The sequence below is a fragment of the Oncorhynchus nerka genome, unplaced genomic scaffold, assembly GCF_034236695.1.
Source record: "Oncorhynchus nerka isolate Pitt River unplaced genomic scaffold, Oner_Uvic_2.0 unplaced_scaffold_1331, whole genome shotgun sequence".
Lineage (NCBI taxonomy): Eukaryota > Metazoa > Chordata > Actinopteri > Salmoniformes > Salmonidae > Oncorhynchus > Oncorhynchus nerka.
In genome coordinates, this window is record NW_027040016.1 from 115,771 (window position 1) to 135,338 (window position 19,568).

The 19,568-nt window shown below is 47.2% G+C and overlaps 1 pseudogene; it reads right to left on the minus strand.

Moving 5' to 3' along the window:
- Positions 1-5,591, minus strand: part of LOC135568923 (CCR4-NOT transcription complex subunit 4-like) — a 57,771-nt pseudogene extending 52,180 nt beyond the window's left edge.
- Positions 5,592-19,568: the final 13,977 nt, after the last annotated feature.

The following is a 19,568-nucleotide window of genomic DNA, read 5'->3' on the forward strand; positions in this document are numbered from 1 at the left end:
TTCCTGAACTGGTCAGAGTCAATTCCAACAGCATCGTAAACTCAGTATCTTCCTGACACTTCCAGGCTTCCAACAGCATACACTCAATCTTCCTGAGGCTTATTCCAACAGGGGTAAACTCAGAGTCAATCCAACAGCATGAGGCTATAATTCAACAGCATTAAACGGTACAGAGTCAATGTGGAGGCTATATGCAGGGGGTAGTGGTGACAGAGTCAATGTCCAACAGCATCGTACAGGGGTACTCCCTGACACTTCAATGTCCAACAGCATGTAAACTCAGTATCTTCCTGACACTTCATGTCAATCTTCCAACAGCATTCCAACAGCATACTCAGTATCTTCCTGACACTTCCAATTCCAACAGCATCGTAAACTCAGTATCTTCCTGACACTTCAATGTCCAGGCTTAACAGCATGTCCACGTAAAGTCAGTATGTTCCACTTCCAACAGCATCGTAAACTCAGTATCTTCCTGACACTTCCAATTCCAACAGCAATCGTAAACTCAGTATCTTCCTGACACTTCAATGTCCAGGCTATATCTTCAACAGCATCGTAAACTCAGATCTTCCTGACACTTCATGTCCACTTCCAACAGATCGTCAACTCAGTATCTTTCCACTTCCAACAGCACAGGGGGTACCCTGGTTCCAACAGCAGAAACTCAGTATCTTCCTGACACTTCATGTCCAGAGTCCCTGAACAACAGCATTCAGTATCTTCCTGACACACAGCATCGTAAACTTATCTTCCTGGGTAAACTTCCAATTCCAACAGCAGGCTAAACTCAGTATCTTCCTGACACTTCAATGTGGACAGCATATATTCTTTCATGTACTGGTACAGATGAATGTGGTGGAAACTATTTGTGGGGGTTACAGTTCAATGAGGCTTCCAATTCCAACAGGGGGCTCACTTCCGGACAGAGTCAATGTGGAACAGCATATATACTCAGTATCTTGTACACTGGTTCCAACAGCATGTCAATGTGGAGGCTAAATTCCAAACTGAAACAGAGTCAATGACACTGGAGGCCAATATACAGGGGGAACTGCTTCCTACACTTCCAGTTCCAGAGCAAGACTATATCTTCCAGACAAACCATCATTTTTTTTCCTGTGAACAGAGAATGTGGAGGTCTGTTATTCTGTGGAGGTTGTTGGGATCATCCGGGACAGAGTCCTGTTGTACTTTATACTATGTTGTTGCTGTTGAGTCAATGTTAAGGCTAATTAGCAAACAGGGGAACTGAATAAATCAAACTAGTGAGGCTACATAGGGGTACCGTGACAGAGTCAATGTCCAGAGGCTATATTTTCAGGGGGATACTGGTACAAGTCAGCTTTCTGTTACAGGCTGATAACAACTAGGGAACTGGTAAGATCAATATGGAGGCTTTACAGTGGCTGAATACAAAGCCTTACAGAGTCAAATGCTTTAGGCTAATATACAGGGTAAATACCGATCCAGAGTCAATGCAGGCTTTAAAAAATACAGATAAGAATAAGAAATAGAAGTAACAAGTAATTAAAGAGCAGCGAGACTATATACAGGGTATTACGGTACAGAGTCAATGTGGAGGCTATATACAGGGTATTACGGTACAGAGTCAATGTGGAGGCTATATACAGGGGGAACTGGTACAGAGTCAATGTGGAGGCTATATACAGGGTATTACGGTACAGAGTCAATGTGGAGGCTATATACAGGGTGTTACGGTACAGAGTCAATGTGGAGGCTATATACAGGGGGTACCGGTACAGAGTCAATGTGGAGGCTATATACAGGGTGTTACTGGTACAGAGTCAATGTGGAGGCTATATACAGGGTGTTACGGTACAGAGTCAATGTGGAGGCTATATACAGGGGGCACGGTACAGAGTCAATGTGGAGGCTATATACAGGGTGTTACGGTACAGAGTCAATGTGAGGCTATATACAGGGGAACTGGTACAGAGTCAATGTGGAGGCTATATACAGGGGGAACTGGTACAGAGTCAATGTGGAGGCTGTATACAGGGGGTACCGTACAGAGTCAATGTGGAGGCTGTATACAGGGGGTACCGGTACAGAGTCAATGTGGAGGCTATATACAGGGGGAACTGTACAGAGTCAATGTGGAGGCTATATACAGGGGAACTGGTACAGAGTCAATGTGGAGGCTATATACAGGGGGAACTGGTACAGAGTCAATGTGGAGGCTATATGCAGGGGGATACTGGTACAGAGTCAATGTGGAGGCTATATACAGGGGAACTGGTACAGAGTCAATGTGGAGGCTATATACAGGGGGTACCGGTACAGAGTCAATGTGGAGGCTATATACAGGGGGTACCGGTACAGAGTCAATGTGGAGGCTATATACAGGGGGTACCGGTACAGAGTCAATGTGGAGGCTATATACAGGGGGTACCGGTACAGAGTCAATGTGGAGGCTATATACAGGGGGTACCGGTACAGAGTCAATGTGGAGGCTATATACAGGGGGTACCGGTACAGAGTCAATGTGGAGGCTATATACAGGGGGTACCGGTACAGAGTCAATGTGGAGGCTATATACAGGGGGTACTGGTACAGAGTCAATGTGGAGACTATATACAGGGTCTTACGGTACAGAGTCAGTGTGGAGGCTATATACAGGGGGTACTGGTACAGAGTCAATGTGGAGGCTATATACAGGGGGAACTGGTACAGAGTCAATGTGGAGGCTATATACAGGGGGTACTGGTACAGAGTCAATGTGGAGGCTATATACAGGGTGTTACGGTACAGAGTCAATGTGGAGGCTATATACAGGGGGAACTGGTACAGAGTCAATGTAGAGGCTATATACAGGGGTACTGGTACAGAGTCAGTGTGGAGGCTATATACAGGGTGTTACGGTACAGAGTCAATGTGGAGGCTATATACAGGGGGAACTGGTACAGAGTCAATGTGGAGGCTATATACAGGGTCTTACGGTACAGAGTCAGTGTGGAGGCTATATACAGGGTGTTACGGTACAGAGTCAATGTGGAGGCTATATACAGGGGGAACTGGTACAGAGTCAATGTGGAGGCTATATACAGGGGTACTGGTACAGAGTCAATGTGGAGGCTATATACAGGGGGAACTGGTACAGAGTCAATGTGGAGGCTATATACAGGGGAACTACGGTACAGAGTCAATGTGGAGGCTATAAACAGGGTGTTACGGTACAGAGTCAATGTGGAGACTATATACAGGGGGTACAGAGTCAATGTGGAGACTATATACAGGGTGTACCGGTACAGAGTCAATGTGGAGGCTATATACAGGGGGTACCGGTACAGAGTCAATGTGGAGGCTATATACAGGGTGTACCAGTACAGAGTCAATGTGGAGGCTATATACAGGGGGTACCGGTACAGAGTCAATGTGGAGGCTATATACAGGGGGTACCGGTACAGAGTCAATGTGGAGGCTATATACAGGGGGTACCGGTACAGAGTCAATGTGGAGACTATATACAGGGGGTACCGGTACAGAGTCAATGTGCCGGGGCACCGGTTAGTTGAGGTAGTATGTACATGTAGGTAGAGATATTAAAGTGACTATGCATAGATGACAACGACAGAGGGTAGCATCGGTGTAAAGAGGGGGGCAGGAATGTCAATAGTCTGGGTAGTCATTGAATTACTTTCCATTATAAACTGGCTTCACCCTATAATCTCATCCTCTGCATATTATATCACACTCCACTGCCACCAGAGTTACAGAGCTGACTGAGTCAACCTCTCTCTCTCTCTCCCAATCCTTCTCTCCTTCTCTTCCTCCCTCCCCCTTCTCTCCCCCCCTCCTTCTCTCCCTCCCTCTCCTTCCCTCCCTCCCTCCTCTCTCCTCCCTCCTCTCTCCTCTCCCTCCCTCTCTCTCCTCCTCCTCCCCCTTCCTTCCCTCTCCCTCCCCTCCCTCCCTCCCTCTCTCTCTCCCTCCTCCTTCCTTCCTTCCCTCTCCCCTCCCTCCCTCCCTCTCCCCCTCTTCCTCCCTCCCGCTCCCTCCCCCTCTCCCCTCTTCCTCCCTCCCTACTTCCCTCCCTCTCCCTCCCCTCCCCTCCCTCCCCCTCTCCCCTCCCTCCCTTCTCTCCCGCTCCTTCTCTCCCTCCCTCCCGCTCCTTCTCTCCCTCCCTCCCGCTCCTTCTCTCCCTCCCCTCTCCCCCTCCCTCCCTCCCTCTGCCTCATTAAGTGAATTTACAGGAAGCAGGGAAGGGAGGGAGAGATGACGACGATAATGAATAAATATTCCCTCTGTGTTGTTATTCTCAGATCTCCGGGTGTGTCTCTGTGTTCCTACCTCGGGGTCGGCCAGTCTCTGTGACAGCCCCACTAGAAACACCAGGTTTCTCTGCACCACCCTGACGCTGGCCAGGTGCTTCCTGTTTTCTGTCGTCTTCTGTTTCTTCTCCACCTGTTTGGCCTTCTTCTCATTCTTTATCCTCTGCAGCTCCTCCGCTGACAGGGGGTTGTAGACCGCTGGGTTTTCTGGGTAAGGCTGTTACAGAGACAGGAGAGAGAGGGGTTTGTTTTCACCGCTGAGGCCTCTGGGTAAGGCTGTTACAGAGACAGGAGAGAGAGGGGTTTGTACACCGCTGAGGCCTCTGGGTAAGGCTGTTAGAGAGACAGGAGAGAGAGGGGTCTGTACATCGCTGAGTCCTCTGGGTAAGGCTGTTAGAGAGACAGGAGAGAGAGGGGTCTGTACACCGCTGAGGCCTCTGGGTAAGGCTGTTACAGAGACAGGAGAGAGAGGGGTCTGTACACCGCTGAGGCCTCTGGGTAAGGCTGTTACAGAGACAGGAGAGAGAGGGGTTTGTACACCGCTGAGGCCTCTGGGTAAGGCTGTTAGAGAGACAGGAGAGAGAGGGGTGTGTACACCGCTGAGGCCTCTGGGTAAGGCTGTTACAGAGACAGGAGAGAGAGGGGTTTGTACACTGCTGAGGCCTCTGGGTAAGGTAGAGATTTAGGGTAGGATATGGGGTAGGGGTTAGACTAGGGCAGGGTTTAGGGTAGGATATGGGGTAGACTAGGGTAGGGTTTAGGGCAGGGTTTAGGGTAGGGGTTAGACTAGGGTAGGGTTTATGGTAGGGGTACACTAGGGTAGGGTTTAGGGTAGGATATGGGGTAGGGGGTAGACTAGGGCAGGGTTTAGGGTAGGATATGGAGTAGACTAGGGTAGGGTTTAGGGTAGGGGTACACTAGGGCAGGGTTTAGGGTAGGATATGGGGTAGGGTTAGACTAGGGTAGTGTTTAGGGTAGGATATGGAGTAGACTAGGGTAGCCTACCGTTCTGCAGGCAGGGCAGAGGGTAGACCAGGGTAGATATTTAGGGTAGGATATGGAGTAGACCAGGGTAGCCTACCTTTCTGCAGGCAGGGCAGAGGCCGTTCTCGTCTGTGCGGATGCGGTGCCAACAGAAGCGACAGATCTGGTAGCCGCAGGTGCAGGGGAAGAAGTTGGCATCGTCCGTCTCCAGCGGCTCCAAACACAGCGGACACTCCATAGGATCCATATCCTTCACCTCCGGACTGCAGGATATCCAAGACGACGAGCAGAGAGAGACACGTGGCAGAGGGCAGGGCAGGCTGGAATGAGACGGCGGGGGGGGGTATTACAACACTGAACAGAAAGTCCCCACCAGTGGACAAAGTGTGTTTAATTGCAGGAAATGAGCTTTGAAAGTGTGTTGAATTGGAAACAGGAAATGAGCTTTGACAGTGTGTTGAACTGCAGGAAATGAGCTTTGAAAGTGTGTTGAATTGCAGGAAATGAGCTTTGAAAGTGTGTTGAATTGCAGGAAATGAGCTTTGACAGTGTGTTGAATTGCAGGAAATGAGCTTTGACAGTGTGTTGAATTGCAGGAAATGAGCTTTGAAAGTGTGTTGAATTGGAAACAGGAAATGAGCTTTGAAAGTGTGTTGAATTGCAGGAAATGAGCTTTGAAAGTGTGTTGAATTGCAGGAAATGAGCTTTGACAGTGTGTTGAATTGGAAACAGGAAATGAGCTTTGAAAGTCTCACATTTTCTTTCCGCCAAACAAGAGGGATGTGAACAGTTTTGGGGAAGCATTTTGTCGCGAGGTGGACGTTCGTTACGAGGTGGACGTTCGTTACGAGGTGGACGTTCGTTACGATGTCGATAAACGATTACATCTATCCGAACCGTTGCCACCTAGGAAATTAGTGACCAGACCTTCTCAAATAGTATCTGGTTGTATACCCCTGATATGAGTGTTAATAGTGGCTGGTTGAGTACCCCTGGTGTGCTGGTTGAATACCCCTGGTGTGAGTGTTAATAGTGGCTGGTTGAGTACCCCTGGTGTGAGTGTTAATAGTGGCTGGTTGAGTACCCCTGGTGTGAGTGTTAATAGTGGCTGGTTGAGTACCCCTGGTGTGAGTGTTAATAGTGGCTGGTTGAATACCCCTGGTGTGAGTGTTAATAGTGGCTGGTTGAGTACCCCTGGTGTGAGTGTTAATAGTGGCTGGTTGAGTACCCCTGATATGAGTGTTAATAGTGGCTGGTTGAGTACCCCTGGTGTGCTGGTTGAATACCCCTGGTGTGAGTGTTAATAGTGGCTGGTTGAATACCCCTGGTGTGAGTGTTAATAGTGGCTGGTTGAGTACCCCTGGTGTGAGTGTTAATAGTGGCTGGTTGAGTACCCCTGGTGTGAGTGTTAATAGCGTCTGGTTGAGTACCCCTGGTGTGCTGGTTGAGTACCCCTGGTGTGAGTGTTAACAGTGGCTGGTTGAGTACCCTGATATGAGTGTTAATAGTGGCTGGTTGAGTACCCCTGGTGTGAGTGTTAATAGTGGCTGGTTGAGTACCCTGGTGTGAGTGTTAATAGTGGCTGGTTGAGTACCCCTGGTGTGCTGGTTGAGTACCCCTGGTGTGAGTGTTAATAGTGGCTGGTTGAGTACCCCTGGTGAGTGTTAATAGTGGCTGGTTGAGTACCCTGGTGTGAGTGTTAATAGTGGCTGGTTGAGTACCCCTGGTGTGCTGGTTGAGTACCCTGGTGTGAGTGTTAATAGTGGCTGGTTGAGTACCCCCTGGTGTGAGTGTTAATAGTATATGGTTGAGTACCCTGGTGTGAGTGTTAATAGTGGCTGGTTGAGTACCTCTGGTGTGAGTGTTAATAGTGGCTGGTTGAGTACCCCTGGTGTGAGTGTTAATAGTGGCTGGTTGAGTACCCCTGGTGTGAGTGTTAATAGTGGCTGGTTGAGTACCCCTGGTGTGAGTGTTAATAGTGGCTGGTTGAGTACCCCTGTGAGTGTTAATAGTGGCTGGTTGAGTACCCCTGGTGTGCTGGTTGAGTACCCCTGGTGTGAGTGTTAATAGTGGCTGGTTGAGTACCCCTGGTGTGAGTGTTAATAGTGGCTGGTTGAGTACCCCTGGTGTGAGTGTTAATAGTGGCTGGTTGAGTACCCCTGGTGTGCTGGTTGAGTACCCCTGGTGTGAGTGTTAATAGTGGCTGGTTGAGTACCCCTGGTGTGAGTGTTAATAGTATATGGTTGAGTACCCCTGGTGTGAGTGTTAATAGTGGCTGGTGTTAATAGTGGCTGGTTGAGTACCTCTGGTGTGAGTGTTAATAGTGGCTGGTTGAGTACCCCTGGTGTGAGTGTTAATAGTGGCTGGTTGAGTACCCTGGTGTGAGTGTTAATAGTGGCTGGTTGAGTACCCTGGTGTGAGTGTTAATAGTGGCTGGTTGAGTACCCTGTTATGAGTGTTAATAGTGGCTGGTTGAATACCCCTGATATGAGTGTTAATAGTGGCTGGTTGAATACCCCTGGTGTGAGTGTTAACAGTATCTGGTTGAATACCCTGGTGTGAGTGTTAATAGTATCTGGTTGAGTACCCCTGGTGTGAGTGTTAATATAGTGTGGCTGGTTGAGTACCCCTGGTGTGAGTGTTAATAGTGGCTGGTTGAGTACCCCTGGTGTGAGTGTTAATAGTGGTTGAGTACTGGTGTGAGTACCCCTGGTGTGAGTGTTAATAGTGGCTGATTATACCCTGGTGTGAGTGTTAATAGTTGGTTGAGTACCCCTGGTGTGCTGTGGCTGATTGAGTACCCCTGGTGTGAGTGTTAATAGTGGCTGATTGTGCTGATTGAATACCCTGGTGTGAGTGTTAATAGTATCTGGTTGAATACCCCTGGTGTGAGTGTTAATAGTGGCTGGTTGAGTACCCCTGGTGTGAGTGTTAATAGTGGCTGATTGAGTACCCCTGGTGTGAGTGTTAATAGTGGCTGATTGAGTACCCCTGGTGTGAGTGTTAATAGTGTGATTGGTTAGTATGGTGTGAGTGTTAATAGTGGCTGATTGAGTACCCCTGGTGTGAGTGTTAATAGTATCTGGTTGAGTACCCCTGGTGTGAGTGTTAATAGTATCTGGTGTGAGTACCCCTGGTGTGAGTGTTAATAGTATCTGGTTGAGTACCCCTGGTGTGCTGGTTGAGTACCCCTGGTGTGAGTGTTAATAGCGTCTGGTTGAGTACCCCTGGTGTGCTGGGTTGAATACCCTGGTGTGAGTGTTAATAGTGGCTGGTTGAGTACCCCTGGTGTGAGTGTTAAGTAGTTGGTACTGGTGTTAACAGTTGAATACCCCTGGTATGAGTGTTAATAGTAGTGGCTGGTTGAGTACCCTGGTGTGAGTGTTAATAGTATCTGGTTGAGTACCCCTGGTGTGAGTGTTAATAGTGGCTGATTGAGTACCCCTGGTGTGAGTGTTAGTAGTATCTGGTTGAGTACCCCTGGTGTGAGTGTTAATAGTGGCTGATTGAGTACCCCTGGTGTGAGTGTTAACAGTATGTGGTTGAGTACCCCTGGTGTGAGTGTTAATAGTGGCTGGTTGAGTACCCCTGGTGTGAGTGTTAGTAGTATCTGGTTGAGTACCCCTGGTGTGAGTGTTAATAGTGGCTGGTTGAGTACCCCTGGTGTGAGTGTTAATGTTAATAGTGGCTGGTTGAGTACCCCTGGTGTGAGTGGTTGAGTACCCCTGGTGTGGTGGTTATGTTATCTGGTTGAGTACCTCTGGTGTGCTGGTTGAGTACCCCTGGTGTGAGTGTTAACAGTATCTGGTTGAGTACCTCTGGTGTGCTGGTTGAGTACCCCTGGTGTGAGTGTTAACAGTGGCTGTACAGAGAACCAGTGACCAACAAAATCATACTGACTACACAATTCCGTACAGAGAAACAATCATTGGCTTAGTAAAAGGTCTCTGGTTGACCATGTGTCTGAGTGAGTCTCAACCAACCACTGAGAGAAAGTAAAAGGTCTCTGGTTGACCATGTGTCTGAGTGAGTCTCAACCAACCACTGAGAGAAAGTAAAAGGTCTCTGGTTGACCATGTGTCTGAGTGAGTCTCAACCAACCACTGAGAGAAAGTAAAAGGTCTCTGGTTGACCATGTGTCTGAGTGAGTCTCAACCAACCACTGAGAGAAAGTAAAGGTCTCTGGTTGACCATGTGTCTGAGTGAGTCTCAACCAACCACTGAGAGAAAGTAAAAGGTCTCTGGTTGACCATGTGTCTGAGTGAGTCTCAACCAACCACTGAGAGAAAGTAAAACCAGGTCTCTGGTTGACCATGTGTCTGAGTGAGTCTCAACCAACCACTGAGAGAAAGTAAAAGGTCTCTGGTTGACCATGTGTCTGAGTGAGTCTCAACCAACCACTGAGAGAAAGTAAGAGGTCTCTGGTTGACCATGTGTCTACGTGAGTCTCAACCAACCACTGAGAGAAAGTAAAGGTCTCTGGTTGACCATGTGTCTGAGTGAGTCTCAACCAACCACTGAGAGAAAGTAAAAGGTCTCTGGTTGACCATGTGTCTGAGTGAGTCTCAACCAACCACTGAGAGAAAGTAAAAGGTCTCTGGTTGACCATGTGTCTGAGTGAGTCTCAACCAACCACTGAGAGAAAGTAAAAGGTCTCTGGTTGACCATGTGTCTGAGTGAGTCTCAACCAACCACTGAGAGAAAGTAAAGGTCTCTGGTTGACCATGTGTCTGAGTGAGTCTCAACCAACCACTGAGAGAAAGTAAAAGGTCTCTGGTTGACCATGTGTCTGAGTGAGTCTCAACCAACCACTGAGAGAAAGTAAAAGGTCTCTGGTTGACCATGTGTCTGAGTGAGTCTCAACCAACCACTGAGAGAAAGTAAAAGGTCTCTGGTTGACCATGTGTCTGAGTGAGTCTCAACCAACCACTGAGAGAAAGTAAAGGTCTCTGGTTGACCATGTGTCTGAGTGAGTCTCAACCAACCACTGAGAGAAAGTAAAAGGTCTCTGGTTGACCATGTGTCTGAGTGAGTCTCAACCAACCACTGAGAGAAAGTAAAAGGTCTCTGGTTGACCATGTGTCTGAGTGAGTCTCAACCAACCACTGAGAGAAAGTAAAAGGTCTCTGGTTGACCATGTGTCTGAGTGAGTCTCAACCAACCACTGAGAGAAAGTAAAAGGTCTCTGGTTGACCATGTGTCTGAGTGAGTCTCAACCAACCACTGAGAGAAAGTAAAAGGTCTCTGGTTGACCATGTGTCTGAGTGAGTCTCAACCAACCACTGAGAGAAAGTAAAGGTCTCTGGTTGACCATGTGTCTGAGTGAGTCTCAACCAACCACTGAGAGAAAGTAAAAGGTCTCTGGTTGACCATGTGTCTGAGTGAGTCTCAACCAACCACTGAGAGAAAGTAAAGGTCTCTGGTTGACCATGTGTCTGAGTGAGTCTCAACCAACCACTGAGAGAAAGTAAAAGGTCTCTGGTTGACCATGTGTCTGAGTGAGTCTCAACCAACCACTGAGAGAAAGTAAAGGTCTCTGGTTGACCATGTGTCTGAGTGAGTCTCAACCAACCACTGAGAGAAAGTAAAAGGTCTCTGGTTGACCATGTGTCTGAGTGAGTCTCAACCAACCACTGAGAGAAAGTAAAAGGTCTCTGGTTGACCATGTGTCTGAGTGAGTCTCAACCAACCACTGAGAGAAAGTAAAAGGTCTCTGGTTGACCATGTGTCTGAGTGAGTCTCAACCAACCACTGAGAGAAAGTAAAAGGTCTCTGGTTGACCATGTGTCTGAGTGAGTCTCAACCAACCACTGAGAGAAAAGTAAAAGGTCTCTGGTTGACCATGTGTCTGGAGTGAGTCTCAACCAACCACTGAGAGAAAGTAAAAGGTCTCTGGTTGACCATGTGTCTGAGTGAGTCTCAACCAACCACTGAGAGAAAGTAAAGGTCTCTGGTTGACCATGTGTCTGAGTGAGTCTCAACCAACCACTGAGAGAAAGTAAAGGTCTCTGGTTGACCATGTGTCTGAGTGAGTCTCAACCAACCACTGAGAGAAAGTAAAAGGTCTCTGGTTGACCATGTGTCTGAGTGAGTCTCAACCAACCACTGAGAGAAAGTAAAAGGTCTCTGGTTGACCATGTGTCTGCGTGAGTCTCAACCAACCACTGAGAGAAAGTAAAAGGTCTCTGGTTGACCATGTGTCTGAGTGAGTCTCAACCAACCACTGAGAGAAAGTAAAAGGTCTCTGGTTGACCATGTGTCTGAGTGAGTCTCAACCAACCACTGAGAGAAAGTAAAAGGTCTCTGGTTGACCATGTGTCTGAGTGAGTCTCAACCAACCACTGAGAGAAAGTAAAAGGTCTCTGGTTGACCATGTGTCTGAGTGAGTCTCAACCAACCACTGAGAGAAAGTAAAAGGTCTCTGGTTGACCATGTGTCTGAGTGAGTCTCAACCAACCACTGAGAGAAAGTAAAAGGTCTCTGGTTGACCATGTGTCTGAGTGAGTCTCAACCAACCACTGAGAGAAAGTAAAAGGTCTCTGGTTGACCATGTGTCTGAGTGAGTCTCAACCAACCACTGAGAGAAAGTAAAGGTCTCTGGTTGACCATGTGTCTGAGTGAGTCTCAACCAACCACTGAGAGAAAGTAAAAGGTCTCTGGTTGACCATGTGTCTGAGTGAGTCTCAACCAACCACTGAGAGAAAGTAAAAGGTCTCTGGTTGACCATGTGTCTGAGTGAGTCTCAACCAACCACTGAGAGAAAGTAAAGGTCTCTGGTTGACCATGTGTCTGAGTGAGTCTCAACCAACCACTGAGAGAAAGTAAAAGGTCTCTGGTTGACCATGTGTCTGAGTGAGTCTCAACCAACCACTGAGAGAAAGTAAAAGGTCTCTGGTTGACCATGTGTCTGAGTGAGTCTCAACCAACCACTGAGAGAAAGTAAAAGGTCTCTGGTTGACCATGTGTCTGAGTGAGTCTCAACCAACCACTGAGAGAAAGTAAAAGGTCTCTGGTTGACCATGTGTCTGAGTGAGTCTCAACCAACCACTGAGAGAAAGTAAAGGTCTCTGGTTGACCATGTGTCTGAGTGAGTCTCAACCAACCACTGAGAGAAAGTAAAAGGTCTCTGGTTGACCATGTGTCTGAGTGAGTCTCAACCAACCACTGAGAGAAAGTAAAAGGTCTCTGGTTGACCATGTGTCTGAGTGAGTCTCAACCAACCACTGAGAGAAAGTAAAGGTCTCTGGTTGACCATGTGTCTGAGTGAGTCTCAACCAACCACTGAGAGAAAGTAAAAGGTCTCTGGTTGACCATGTGTCTGAGTGAGTCTCAACCAACCACTGAGAGAAAGTAAAGGTCTCTGGTTGACCATGTGTCTGAGTGAGTCTCAACCAACCACTGAGAGAAAGTAAAGGTCTCTGGTTGACCATGTGTCTGAGTGAGTCTCAACCAACCACTGAGAGAAAGTAAAAAGGTCTCTGGTTGACCATGTGTCTGAGTGAGTCTCAACCAACCACTGAGAGAAAGTAAAAGGTCTCTGGTTGACCATGTGTCTGAGTGAGTCTCAACCAACCACTGAGAGAAAGTAAAAGGTCTCTGGTTGACCATGTGTCTGAGTGAGTCTCAACCAACCACTGAGAGAAAGTAAAGGTCTCTGGTTGACCATGTGTCTGAGTGAGTCTCAACCAACCACTGAGAGAAAGTAAAGGTCTCTGGTTGACCATGTGTCTGAGTGAGTCTCAACCAACCACTGAGAGAAAGTAAAAGGTCTCTGGTTGACCATGTGTCTGAGTGAGTCTCAACCAACCACTGAGAGAAAGTCAAAGGTCTCTGGTTGACCATGTTTCTGCGTGAGTCTCAACCAACCACTGAGAGAAAGTAAAAGGTCTCTGGTTGACCATGTGTCTGAGTGAGTCTCAACCAACCACTGAGAGAAAGTCAAAGGTCTCTGGTTGACCATGTGTCTGCGTGAGTCTCAACCAACCACTGAGAGAAAGTAAAGGTCTCTGGTTGACCATGTGTCTGAGTGAGTCTCAACCAACCACTGAGAGAAAGAAAGGCTTTTATGTCCCAGCCGTGTGGCCTGTTTTCCTCTCAGCCATTTGGAGGAATTAAATTGATTTAGTGGTCTAGACCTCAAGTTAAAACTCTCATGTTCCTCTACCCAGAGAGAGAGATGAGAAGAGCCATTGGAGAGGTTGAGACACAGGCCTGTGTTTTAAGTTTTAAGGAACACTACACATAATGAGTTGCTGTTTCCCGGCGTGCTTTAGTTCGGTTGGCGCCGAGGACCTCATCTTTACGCCAACCGAACCAGCTGCATACTCCCTTAAAAAAAGACCTTCACTTGAAAATGAGGGGGAAAAAACAGCAATAGTACTGTTTGTCCATCTAGAGACGCCTGTAGCCAGTATATTCTGACTATCCCTCAAAATAGTTCAATTAAAATCTAAGAATGGGTCAATAGTTTTGACGTGGAGATCTTTTTGTCGCCCACCCCCCCATCCAACTCGGAAGTTGTGCATTATATTATATATATTATATCTCAAGTCAAAAGAAAATGGCAAGGCGGCGATTCCTCTTTGAAACAAACTTCTCTTGGCTTCCGACTTCCTTGCATAGAGAGAAAAAATGTCTTGTGCAACAAACATCCCAAAAAGAACCCTTGTCAAAGACCAAAAACACCATAAAATGTCCTAATACATGAAGGAACGGTTCTGAACTGTTTCAGATGGGAAGAAGACAAGAAGATATAAACTAACCAGAGTCTCAAGGGTAATAACAGGAGCCTAATTAAAAACTGCCGTCAACAACATACCCAAAAACGCTACACCCGTACTCATCAACACTCTCTGCAAAGCCAACAGATGACATCCCTCGTCATGTGACGTCTGAAGAGTTGAGACATTTATAAACTGATGGAGGAGACGTCTGGTGTGACGAGGAGGGCTGTATGTGTGAGGGAAGGTGTGATTCATAAGAACTATGAGCATTCAGACTACAGGTACACAGTGCCTTGGGAAAGTAGTCAGACCCCTTTCCCCTGTTTTCACCTTTTGGTTACGTTACAGCCTTGTTCTAAAATGGATTGAATCATTTGTCCCTCAGTCTAAACACAATACCCCGTAATGACATCACAACACCCCCGTAATGACATCACAACACCCCGTAATGACATCACAACACCCCCGTAATGACATCACAACACCCCGTAATGACATCAATGACATCACAACACCCCATAATGACATCACAACACCCCATAATGACATCACAACACCCCATTATGACATCACAACACCCCATAATAACATCACAACACCCCATAATGACATCACAACACCCCGTAATGACATCACAATACCCCATAATGACATCACAACACCCCATAATGACATCACAATACCCGAATGACCAAGCCAAAACAGGTTTTTAGACGTATGTTAGCATAAGTATTCAGACCCTTTGCTATGAGACTCGAAAAATGAGCTCGTATGCATTCCGTTTTTCCATTGATCATCCTTGAGATGTATTCTGCAACTTGATTGGAGTCCACCTGTGGTAAAATCAATTGATTGGACATGATTTGGAAAGGCACACACCTGTCGATATAAGGTCCCACAGTTGACAGTGCATGTCAGAGCAAATATCAAGCCATGAGGTTGAAAGATTTGCCTGTAGAGCTCCGAGAAAGGATTATTTTGAGGCACAGATCTGGGGAAGGGTACCAAAAAAATTCTGCATCATTGAAGGTCTCCAAGAACACAGTGGCCTCCGTCAATCTAAAATGGAAGAAGTTTGGATTCAACTAGACTCTTCCTAGGGCTGGCCGCCCGGCAAACTGAGCAATCACGGGAGAAGGGCCTTGGTCTGGGAGGTAACAATGAACCCGATGGTCACCTGACAGATCTCCAGCGTTCCTCTGTGGAGATGGGGAGTACCTTCCAGAAGGACAACCATCTCTGCAGCACTCTACCAATCAGGCCTTTATGGTTGAGTGGCCAGACGGAAGCCACTCCTCAGTAAAAGCACATGACTGCCCACTTAGACTTTGCCAAAAGGCACCTAAAGAACTCTTGACCATGAGAAACAAGATTCTCTGGTCTGATGAAACCAATATTGAACTCTTTGGCCTGAATGTCAAGTCTGGATGAAACCTGGCACCATCCCTACGGTGAAGCACGTGGGCAGCATCATGCTGTGTGGATATTTTTTCAGCTGCAGGGACTGGGAGACTAGTCAGACAGAGGGAAAGATGAACGGAGCAAAGTACAGAGAGATCCCTTGATGAAAACCTGCTCCAGAGCACTCAGGACCTCAAACTGGGGCGGAGGTTCGCCTTCCAACAGGACAACGACCCGAAGCACACAGCAAAGACAGAGCATGAGTGGCTTCAGGACAAGTCTCAATGTCCTCGAGTGGCCCAGCCAGAGCCCGGACTTGAACCTGATTGAACATCTCTGGAGAGACCTGAAAATAGCTGTCAGAGCTAGAGAGGATCTGCACAGAACAATGGGAGAAACTTCCAGAATACAGGTGTGTCAGGCTTGTAAGTGTCATACCCAAGAAGACTCGAGGATGTAATCGCTGCCAAAGGTGCTTCAACAAAGTACTGAGTAAAGGGTCTGAATACTTGTGTGTAAATAATAGATATATACAGTTGCTAAATAACAGTTTTTGCTTTGTCATTATGGGGTGTTGTGTGTCGATTGACAAGGGAAAGACACGTTCATCCATTTTTAGAAAAAAAGGCTGTAACGTGACAAAATGTGGGAAAAAAGTCAAGGGGTATGAATACTTTCCGAACTAACACACAGGGACACACACACAGAAATAGGAAGAGGAAGAAAGAATCTCTCTCACACACACACACACACACACACACACACACACACACACACACACACACACACACGGAAGGATATAATGAGACCGGCTGAGTCAGAGACACACCGGAAGAATCCCCCAGAGAGCATCATGGGTAAATAACAACTCATCAAGCTCTCATCAGGATGTCTCATCAGAGAGAGAGAGAGAGAGACAGCATGCCTGTCTGTAAAAAAGCTCTGAATGGATGTGCTGGACAATAACAAGGGCCTTTTACAATCCATCCCATCACACTGGAAGACTCCCCCAGAGAGGATCATGGGTAAATAACAACATCCCCAGACATCTGTCTTTTTTTAATTGGGAAAGGATCCCCTACTTCTTAAGTGATTTACTCTAACAGAAAGCAATACAACACATACACTACATGACCAACGGTATGTGGACACCTGCTCGTCCAACATCTCATTCCAAAATCATAGCCATTAATACGGAGTTGGCCCCGCCCTTTTGCTTTGCTGCTATAACAGCTGCTATAACAGCCTCACTCTTCTGGGAAGGCTTTCCACTAGATGTTGGAACATTGCTGCTATAACAGCCTCCACTCTTCTGGGAAGGCTTTCCACTAGATGTTGGAACATTGCTGCTATAACAGCCTCCACTCTTCTGGGAAGGCTTTCCACTAGATGTTGGAACATTGCTGCTATAACAGCCTCCACTCTTCTGGGAAGGCTTTCCACTAGATGTTGGAACATTGCTGCTATAACAGCCTCCACTCTTCTGGGAAGGCTTTCCACCTCCAGATGTTTCCATAGATGTTTGAACATTGCTGCTATAACAGCCTCCACTCTTCTGGGGAAGGCTTTCCACTAGATGTTGGAACATTGCTGCTATAACAGCCTCCACTCTTCTGGGAAGGCTTTCCACTAGATGTTGAACATTGCTGCTATAACAGCCTCCACTCTTCTGGGAAGGCTTTCCACTAGATGATGGAACATTGCTGCTATAACAGCCTCCACTCTTCTGGGAAGGCTTTCCACTAGATGATGGAACATTGCTGCCATAACAGCCTCCACTCTTCTGGGAAGGCTTTTCACTAGATGTTGGAACATCGCTGCTATAACAGCCTCCACTCTTCTGGGAAGGCTTTTTCACTAGATGTTGGAACATCGCTGCTATAACAGCCTCCACTCTTCTGGGAAGGCTTTCCACTAGATGTTGGAACATTGCTGCTATAACAGCCTCCACTCTTCTGGGAAGGCTTTCCACTAGATGTTGGAACATTGCTGCTATAACAGCCTCCACTCTTCTGGGAAGGCTTTCAACTAGATGTTGGAACATTGCTGCTATAACAGCATCCACTCTTCTGGGAAGTCTTTCCACTAGATGTTGAACATTGCTGCTATAACAGCCTCCACTCTTCTGGGAAGGCTTTCCACTAGATGTTGGAACATTGCTGCTATAACAGCCTCCACTCTTCTGGGAAGGCATTCCACTAGATGTTGGAACATTGCTGCTATAACAGCCTCCACTCTTCTGGGAAGGCTTTCCACTAGATGTTGGAACATTGCTGCTATAACAGCCTCCACTCTTATGGGAAGGGCTTTCCACTTGATGTTGGAACATCGTCAAGTTATAACAGCCTCCACTCTTCTGGGAAGGCTTTCCACTAGATGTTGGAACATTACTGCAGGGGGACTTGCTCTTTCAACCACAAGAGTATTAGTGAGGTCGGGCACTGATGTTGGGCGGTTAGGCCTGTTTCGCAGTCAGCGTTCTAATTCATCACGAAGGGTGTTCGATTTGGTTGAGGTCAGGGCTCTGTGCAGGTCAGTCAAGTTCTTCCACACTGATCTTGACGGTCCATTTCTGTATGAACCTCTACTTTTGTGCACAGAGGGCATTGTCATGCTGAAACAGGAAAGGGCCTTCCCCAAACTGTTGCCATAAAGTTGGAAGCAGAATCGTCTGGAATGTCATTGTACGCTGTAGCAAAGTTAAGATTTCCTTCAACTGGAACTTAGGGGCCCGAACCACGGAAAAACTCCACCAAACTTTACAGTTGGCACTCTGCACACAAAACCGGTAGCGTTATCCTGGCACTCAAACTCCAGATTAGTCCGTCGGACTGCCTGATGTTGAAGCAGGATTCATCACTCCATAGAACTATGTGCTCGATTTTATACACCTGCTAGAATAACGGCTGGGGCTGAATTAGCTGAATCCACTCATTTCCATGGGGTGTCCACATACTTTTCTATATAAATTGTAGGCCTAAAGTAGCAAATAACTTAATTTCACACCATTTTTCATGCTAACAGATGCATTTTATTTTGTTATTTCCAGGGCAACATACTTGGTTAGTAAGCCTTCGCTGTTTTCTCCTCAAACTTTAAAATATCCTTTTTGTTTTACAAAACAATGGTCTCTAGAGGATGCTTTTAGGGCTGAGACCTGGCCTGCATGACTATTTTCAACAAGAGTGCAGCAAAGACCTGGTGACACTGACCAAGGTTCAACTCAGGCTGCTTTCTGTTCTGGTTCACAGAGAGAGAATGTCTCTTCAGGCTGAGACACACACACACACACACACACACACACACACACACACACAGGGGAGTCTAAAATACACTGTCCCATCCTCAGCATGGAGAGATGAGAGGGAGGAGCCAGCTCCCATCCCTGCCCGGAGAGAGGAGGAGGAGCCAGCTCCCATCCCCAGCATCGGAGAGAGGAGGAGGAGGAGCCAGCTCCCATCCCCAGCACGGAGAGGAGGAGGAGGAGCCAGCCCCATCCCCAGCACGGAGAGAGGAGGAGAGGAGCCAGCTCCCATCCCCAGCACGGAGGAGAGGAGGAGGAGGAGCCAGCTCCCATCCAGCACGGAGAGAGGAGGAGGAGGAGCCAGCTCCATCCCCAGCACGGAGAGAGAGGAGGAGAGCCAGCTCCCTGTCCTCTCTTTAGCGGAAGTGGTGAAGGGAAACATGGTGCTCTTTCAAATCAAATCAAATGTATTTATATCTTACATCCTCCCTTCTTTCTCCTGCCTTTCTACATGTAAGGCCATCAGCCTTTCCTGGGTCGACCCTGTCCTGCAGCCCAAATAGAGCCCTATTCCCTATATAGTACACTACTGTAGACCAGAGCCCTATTCCCTATATAGTGCACTACTTTAGACCAGAGCCCTATTCCCTATATATGCACTACTGTAGACTAAAACCCATTCCCTATTATTATATAGTACACTACTTTAGACCAGAGCCCTATTCCCTATAGTGCACTACTGTAGACTAAAACCCTATTCCCTATTCTATAGTAATAATTACTCTTAGACCAGAGCCCTATTCCCTATATAGTGCACTACTGTAGACTAAACCCTATTCCCCTATTATATAGTACACTACTTTAGACCAGAGCCCTATTTCCTATATAGTGCACTACTTTAGACCAGAGCCCTATTCCCTATAT